A 9,190-nucleotide genomic window follows, 5' to 3' on the forward strand; every position below is an offset into this window, starting at 1 on the left:
GCAATAGAATTCAAATTATTTAAAATGTAAATACACATGTGTAGAAAGGACTCTAGAAAGAAACATACAAAAATATTGAAAACTGTTTATAATCATTAAAATTAACATGTCGTTTTGAAATGTGCTCCACTCAAACATATATTTTGGAAAATTCTCTTTAAGTTTGACCCTAAAAAAGAAAAAAATAAAAACCTTGGAAATGGCCTTTGACTTTACGTAGTTATCTGGTCTCGAGAAATGATGAAGTCCATGGCCAAAAACAAACTCCCAGAAGGTATAATTTAGCTACGAGGGAGATGTCAGTGATTACGATAGACCCAGATGTCCTTCGGCTTCTGAAGGGTCTGAATAGTATTTCTCTTCTGGTAGGAGATGCTAGGACCGAACTGTTGAAATATGGGAATTGTGAAAATAATGAAAGGCAGAAAAGAGGCTTCCAAGGGACAGAACTGTGACTGAGGCAGATTAACCAGTGCAGCAGTGGCTGAGCCCAGAGCAGGAACCGCAAATGGAGAGGCTGAATCAGCCTCAACAGGGAGGACACAGAAAACTGTAAAGCCCCCTTTGCTCCTTGGTCTTCTGTCCCTGGCTTCCAAAATAACAAAAAGCAAGGAAGCTGATGAATAGAGAGCAGGTAGCTCTGAGGATAATCAGATTGTTACGGTAAAGATAACTTGTGAAAACAGGAAATAATTAGTAGAGCAAAATCCTCTCCTCAGTGACCCACAGGCCTGTTAAGGCAGTCAGGAAAGCCACACCCCCTTCCAAAAGTCCCCGCATTTCCTCCACTCCTGCTACTTAAAAAAAAAAAAAAAAAAAATGAATTTGGGGGCTCCTGACTGGCTCAGGTGGAGGAGCTTGCAACTCTTGATCTCCAGGTCATGAGTTCGAGCCCCACGTTGAGTGCAGAGATTACTTAAGTAAAACTTAAAAAAAATGCATTTTCTCAATTGAACAAGTTCTTGCTTTAAAGAAGGGACTTTGCTCCTCCCATCTCTCATAGCTGTGGACCACAGAGATTAAAGACCTGTTTGGATCATTAAGCAGTGTAGCCGGTCAAAATGGAATTCAGCCTCAAAGCTGTCATTTAGCTGTATATCATCATATTTTTTTAAATTGAAAGATAATTAACATACAGTGTTACATTAGTTTCAGGTGTACAATACAGTGATTCAACAATTCTATACTGAGTATTTACCATGGTAAGTGTGCTTTTAATCCCTTTCACCTGTGTCACCCAGCGCCCCCCCCCCCCCCCCCCCGCCCCCATCTACCTCCCCTCTGGCAACCACCAATTTGTTCTCTGTATTTAAGAGTCAGGTTATTTGTCTCTTTTTTTCTTTGTCCATTTGTTTTGTTTCTTAAATTCCACATGAGTGAAATCATATGGTACATGGAGGAATAATCCACTACACGCGCACGCACACACACACACACACACACACACACCCCACATCTTCTTTATCCATTCATCTATTGACACACACTTGGGCTGTTTCCATACCTCAGGTATTATAATGCTTCAATAAACGTAATGGTCTATGTGTCTTTTCAAATGAGTGTTTTGGGGTTTTTTTGTTTGTGGGTTTTTTTGGAGCAGGGTGGTAAATACCTAGTAGTGGAATTATTGGGTTATACGGTCTTTCTAGTTTTAATTTTTTAAGGAGCCTCCATATTGTCTTCCATAGGGGTTGCACCAGCTTGCATTCCTAACAGTGCAGGAAGGTTCCTTTATCTCCACGTCTTCACCAACACTTGTTTGTTTGTTTTTTTTTAATCTTTTTGAGTTTAGTCTTTCTAACACTTGTAAGGTAATGATTTGCATTTCCTTGATGATAACTGATGTTGTATTATCATCTTTTGTCATTGGTGTTTCCACTGTACTAACTTACATCAAGAGTGTCAATTAGGAAGACAATTCAATTTCTTGTTCTCTGAAAATAAACTTAAGATGTAAAAGGGAGAATGAAGCTACTGTAGAGAAAATTACCCTCAGTGTGAAAAACATTTTAATTAGTTACATAACTGGACTTGTCTCTTAATTTTTGATTAGTCACCTACTACCAATACTTTCCCCATCTTTACATAGGAAATCACCCCCACTGAGTAGTTTTAGTTTCTAAATCTCCACTACCTAAAATAGGTGGCAGGGTGGGGGTAGGGGGGCACTGCAGACACATTGTTACAACTTTTCAAGACCACTTCTGCTCTTGGCCTTATTCACATTTGACCAGTATCTGGTGAGGCCCCCATCTGACAAAGCCCTGTGCTTGAACTAAAGGTGGCCAAGAATCACATTTTGCTGTAATCCTTTTTGAATGGTTTTATGTCTTTTCCAGTGATCAGGTCTTTTGCTTCCTCTCTCCTCAGACACCAGTATACAGAGGGAGTTGTTTAGAAGAAATGCATAAAAGATTCAGGCTAACTATGTTTGACAGAAATCTATAACATAACCCCTATATAAATTTGTCGAACAACTGTTTGGTTTTGTTCACATCTAACTAAAAAATAACAGAAAAACTGTAGCTCCTAAAAATAAACAATAAAACAAAACAGAAATTCTTGGCAGAACAGTTGAATTTTAGAGCTTTGTGAAGAACCCTCTGTTGGAATAAACATGGAAAGAGAAGGAAGGGAGTCTGAGAAGAATGAATTCCTCTCCAGCCTGCAATAGGAAATTTCGACCATTTGGGTAGCAAAAGTCATGGGAAACTGTGGCATGTTTGGAAATGCAAAACATTATCCCAAAGTCTTATATTCCCCCAGGAGATAATACAGCTTCCAGAAGCTTAGGAGGACAAAATTAGTGACAGGAGACCCAGAAAACTTCTCTGCCTGTGAGCAGCTAGTTAAAGTTAGTTAACAATAGCCAGTTAAAACTAGAGAAGTACTTACAGAACACTCAGCTTCATAATTCTGTTGCTCTGACATCCCCAACAACAAAGTATGAGTTAGGCTAGAGAGTTCTGTACTCAATCTAAATTGGGCTCTTTGGTAAAAGTTGAAGGAAGTGGAGAGTTGAATCAGAGGGAAAAATGGGGAAAAGCTGGCACTAATGGGTAATATTTAGAGATCAGTGAGCAAGACACCTAAGTGATTGTATGTACCTGACTTGAAAGCATTGCCATAATATGCTATGTGATCCTATTTTTGTTAAATGAATTATACCCCCCACTTCCGTCATATAAGTATATGCACTTTTTATGCTTTATATAAGCACCAAAAAAAATTGTAAATAGGATAAACATCAGGTGGGAACATTTGTTACTGGGGTAAAATGTAGTGAGTCAAACCTATGATAAAAATAAGGCAATGTGAGAGGGAGCACGACCACAGCAAAAATGACATCTAGGATATAATCTCATTCATGGGTGCATGTCTATATGTAAACATAAGTAAGTATTTTTATGTGAGCATAAGAATTGACATGATTGTTAGTCTACCCAGTCACCATCCACCCACCTTCCCCTGCTCCAAACTTGCTGGGAGAGCCCACCCACCTTCCCATATAGAGGCTGAAAATGTTTCTTCTCTGTTCTTACAGTGAAGTTATGAATATATGAACCCATTTCTGTCCAGTAGAACCTAAGTGAAAGTATGGGATGGCTTTGGGGAAAGTTTCTTTCCCTAATAGAAAGTACACAAGGAATGACTCCAGTCCTTTGGATGATGGCATAACATACGGTCTATGGATCAGCAACCGCCATCTTGGTATAATAAAGGCCAAGTAGGAGAAAGCCCACATGCTGAAGATGGCCGACCAAAGAGATGGAAAGCCCTTGACGGCTGCACAGACTCCTGAATTAGCCAACTTTAAAGCCCCCCAGATCTGGATTTGATATTAAGGGAGAAATTAATGTTCTTGCTCTCCCATTGCTGTTCTAATATTGTTTCTTCCAGCTGAAAGTCCTGTAAGTGATAGAGCCATTGTGATATTGTGATTTATAATAAGAAATATAGATGTGGTCATCCAGCTTTTGGCACAGAACTCCTAAAACCCTTGGCATTTCCAGTGATGAGAAAGATAAAGGTGTCTTTTATATATATACATATATACATATATATATATATATATATATATATATATATATATATATATATATATGCTAATGGGGCAGCTTTAGGAAAACCCTTAGGTAATCTAAGGATGGGGACTGGTTGCCAGTGGAGTCAACCATGACAAGAGAGTTAGATCTTTCCATCCTGCCACTCCCTACCTGCGCCCCTCCCCATTACCAGGTAGGGGAGAGGCGCTAAAAGTTGAATTGATTGTCAGTGGTTGATTATTTAATCAACTGTGCCTATGTAATGAAGCCTCCATAAAAACCTAAGAGGATGGGGTTCAGAGACTTCCGGGTTGGTGAACACATGGTGGTGCTGAGTGTGGCATTTCTGGAGAGGGGTGGGAATCCCACACCCTTTCCCATACCTTGTCCTATGCATCTCTTTCATCAGTTCCTGAGTTAAACCCTTTTATAACAAACCCATAACCTAGTAAGTAAAATGTTTCTCTGAGTTCTGTAAGCCACTCTAGCAAATTAATGGAATTCAAGAAGGGGGGTTGTTGGAATCTCCAATCTATAGCCGGTTAGCCAGAATTAGTCAGAAGCACAGACTGACTGAACTAGTAACTGGCATCTGAAGTGGGGGATGCAGAGCAGTCTTGTAGGACTGAATCCTTCACCTGTGGAATCTGACACTACCTTCCAGTAGGTCGTGTCAGAATTGAGCCCAATTGTAGGTTAGCCTGCCAGTGTCCCTGAGTTGCTGGGTGTGAAGAAGAAACCACATGTTGGAACTGGGTAACAGAAGATTAGTCCCCAGCATCCTTTTAAGGGATGGGGGCTGAGGGGCTGGAAATCACCCCCTCTCTCTCATCTATCTGTCCATATATATTTTGTTCTATATTAGTGGTTTTCAATTCTAGCTGGATATCAGAATCACCTGGGGAGCTTTTCAAAAATACCAATGCCTGGGCCACATCCCAGAACAATTAAATCAATTAAATCAGCATCTCTGGGGTGGACCCACGCATTGGTATTTTTAAAGTGCTCTCCACAAGACTTCGACGTGCAGCCAGAACTGAAATCCCCTACTCTGTGCTGTGTCTTTCCATGTGTTTTGAAAATGTTAGTGTGTGTATTTGTCATCTAGGACTACGAAATAAACCACTTGTATAAACTTTCCGTCGTTGCATAACAAATTAGCACACACATGGAGACTTATTAGCACCTGGTTCTGTAGGTCAGAGAGAACATAGGCAGGCTGGCCTGGGTTCTCGGCTCAGAGTCTCAGAAGGGTGAAATCAAGGTCGTGGCTAAACGAGGCTCTTACATGGGGGTTCTGGGCCAGAATCTGCTTTCAACTCTTCCAGGCTCTTTGTAGAATTCCAGTTCTTGTGGTTGTATGACTGAGGTCCCAGCCTCCTCACTAGCTGTCAGCTGAGGCTCTGCTCTGAGCTTCCAGAAGCCCGCATATCCCTTGTCTCATGGCCCCTTCCAGCTGTGACTCGGCAAGCGTTCAACAACTCCTTCTCATTCTTTGGATCTCTATGATGTACCCTTCTCTACAAGCCGGAGAAAATCTGACTGATTTTTAAAGTGCTCATTTCAGCATTTTAAATCATCATGTCAAGGCCGAATCACAAGGTCAGCTGACTTGGGGCTTTAATTATATTTGAAAACTCCATTCACAGCAGTCCCTACTTTGGTGTTTGATTGAATAACAAGAGAATGGGAATCTTGGCAGGAGGGCATCTTTAGAATTCTGCTACCACAATACCCCCAAATTTACTAGCTGACAACAATAACCATTTATTTCTCGCAAATCTGTAGGCTGGCAGTTGGCCTCAGTTAGGACGGCTCACCTCTGCTCCACATGGGGTGAGCTGGGCTTACTGGTGTGTTTGCAATCAGTTAGTTGGTAGAGCTGACTTTGAGGCCGGGCTGGTCCTGGATGACCCCCACCCATCTTGGGCCTCAGCTAGGATGTCTGGGATGGCGGACCTCTACTACTACATGGTCTTTCTCTGTTTTTCTTTCTCTCCACAGGCTCTCTCATCTTCAGAGAGGCTAGTCTGGGCTTGCTTCAAGGGGCAGAGGTCCAAGAGAGGGACAGTAGCTCTAAGGTCTCTTTAAGCAGAGGCCTGGAAATCACACAGAATCACATCTGCCACTTGCTTTTGGTCAAAGCAAGTCATAAGGCCCGTCCAGATTCAGGGAGTGGGAGAAACAGACTCCACTACTTTATGGAAGGAGCAGTAAAAACTTTACAGCCATATATAATATGTCATAGTGAGTAATCAATATTTATGATGTTAACAAAAAAGTGTTCGGTATGGTTTTAGAGGTATGAAAAAGCACAAGTAGATGGATCTGAGCTGTTCTCAACTATAGCCCCAAACACTTCAGGTTACCCTGAGAAAATCCCATGTGATGGACTAAAACTATGCTAAGGTGTGACCATCAGGGGCAAACTACTCAGGTGACAGAAACAAACAAAACAATCTGCTCCTACGAATCTAACCTTTCACATCTAAGATCGACTACATCACGCAACTTGATGTCCAGCATCCTGAAGGGCCACAGGAATCAAAGAATTCTCTTTCCCAGAGGGATGTTCAACGTGAGAAGAGGAACATTTCCCTCCCTTCGTTTGAGGACAGTATTGATTGCCATTAAAGTCTAGGAGCTCCTTGGGACTTCATATTTTACTGAAATGATAAATAATTGCACACATTTAGTTCATACTAGTTTCACTAACTCTCTTCAACCACATAAGGTGAATAAAGTGTATTTATTTCCATTAATAGACAATAGATTTAAGGCAGCCACATCTGTGTTTAAATAAAAAGCCCTTTGTTCACTGAAGCCTCCATTGTCACACTTTGAGATCAACAGTAACTTAGATGTTACATAACCATCAGAATGATCTTTCTCAATAGGCTTCGTCACTAAATTATTCTCTCACTCCTTCAATATCTTCAGCCATTCCCTAGAGCTACAAGATCAAGTAATAAAGCCCAACCTCCTCAGTCTTGCTTACAAGGTCTTTGCCAAAATGGCCTCAAGAATGGGACCTTATTATGTCCCATCATTTCCCTAAATCATGCTTAGAAACCAGAATTGTTCATTCATTAATTTAGCTATTCATTCATTCAAACAAGTATACATTGAGGACCTATTACGAAGCATAGATAGTCTTCTAGTTCCTAGAGATTTGAAGATGAACAAAGTATTGTTTCTCTCCCCAGTCTGGGCAAGGCTCACTGGAGGGAAAGAGAATAAATGGCAATTAAAGTGAGCACAGTGGGGTAATTATGATGGCTCTTCAACCTTGGTACCCTTTTGCAAACATTCATTCATTCAATGTACATTCAGTGAGCATTGTGAAAGCACCTAGAGAAACCAGTGGGAAGGCACTGAGTTTGAACTTTCTACTCTAATTGGGCCACCACAGTGAATGAAGAACTAACCCCCAGTTATTATTTTTAACCAGTTAAAAAAAAAGAAGAAGAAGAAGAAGGAGGGGAGGATGAGGAACAGAAAGAGAAGAAGAAAGGGAAGAGGAAGAAAGCATACAAAGGTAGGTGTAGGATAGTCTATCCACCTTTTCTTAAGCACACTGTCCTGTGAGAGAAGCAGCATCTAATCTGGGTGGCTGGAGAGCATATTAGAAAGTGCTGATGTTCTGTGACCCATGAGAAAGTTCCTGACTCAAGGACCAGCTCACTTGTCCACATAGGTGGGGCTGTGAAAGGGGTAGTGGCAGACTGAGGACAAAGGACAAGCTCATATTCTCTAAAATCTATTTCCCATTTATTTCTCCATGCTTTCTGTTTCCAGTTCTTGGAAAATGGGGAGAGAAGCAGGAGAACTGGGTTAAAGAGACAAATAAATAGCCCTCATTCTGGGGTCATTTTGTTTCTTTCCCCCGTCATTTCCCCTCCTGTCAGGTGACGTCCAGTCCCGACTAGGACTGAGCAAGAGCTTCGGAAATCTAGGCACAGTGTGCCGTGTGACACTCCTCAGAGCCCCACAACAGTCCCATTCACCCGAAGCCTCCTCTCATAAAAGAGATCACCAACGGGATAAGAAAAATGAGAAAGTCCATGAAAGACAGAGAAAGAAGGTACAGGTTGAAAGAGGAAAGGAGAAGGGCAATCTAGACAGATTCATAGAAATGATAAATCGAAATCCCTTTCTTGTACCAGAGGCTCCAGTCAAACTCTACTTCCCATTTTCTGCACCTGTAGCATTTTCCCACCACTGCTGCATGTGTGAATCCTGTCTTTGCTTTAAGGTCCAGGAAAAACAGTGTCACCTCTTCTCTGGCTCTTCCTCTAATCTGTTGGGTGGAAACAATCGAGCCTCTGAGATTCCTTGGTTTTCCTATGAACTCCTTTGATGGCCCTCAGTATAGTCTACGTCGCAATCACATCTCACGTACATGTCATTCCCCATTCTTGTCTGTAAGCCTGTTGTTGGCAGACTCCAGTAGCTAGCACACCTTTGTAATCCCCAACAATGCCTAGCCTAACCCTGCACCTAGTTAGACCCTCAAACTTCTCAAGGCCACGAAACTGAAGGTTTTAGCTCAGTCACAGCTCTCTCTGCCTCCGAGTGCCTAACAGCACTCTGTTCTCTCCTGTGGATCTAGAGTTGATACTCATGTCTGCTCTCACTAGACCCCAGATACTGCACTTTTCCCTTCTCGTTTCCCTACACCCCATCCACAGTTTTGTAAATTCTCCCCCTGTGAAACTGTACTCAAATGATCCTAATATGAGTGTGTTGTGAGTTTCTTGCTCGAACCCTTACTGATATAGTATTTTGTCAATGACAGTAATTAACTATTTGTGGGACTACTTTATATATATATTTTTTCCTCCCCTTTGTCCTTATGATAAACTAAGAATTGGGTACTTTCAACCTAATTTTACCCTGCAGAGACTCAATAAGGTTAATTTAAGACTGAGCTAAAGTTAAATAGTTTGTGAGGTCTCAATTCAAATGTTGCCTTCTCACAGGAGTCCTTATTACTCGAAATCACCCCTTCCTCCTGAGCTCTACCTTTACTTTTTATCCCTTTTATAACACCATCAGATATTCTCTTATTTGTTGGTATATTTTCTACTTACTTTATCCAATCATAATGTGCACTCTGTAGAGACAAGACTTCATTTCAGTCA

Source organism: Enhydra lutris, unplaced genomic scaffold (assembly GCF_002288905.1).
Source record: "Enhydra lutris kenyoni isolate GAN:26980312 unplaced genomic scaffold, ASM228890v2 scaffoldscaffold4, whole genome shotgun sequence".
NCBI lineage: Eukaryota > Metazoa > Chordata > Mammalia > Carnivora > Mustelidae > Enhydra > Enhydra lutris.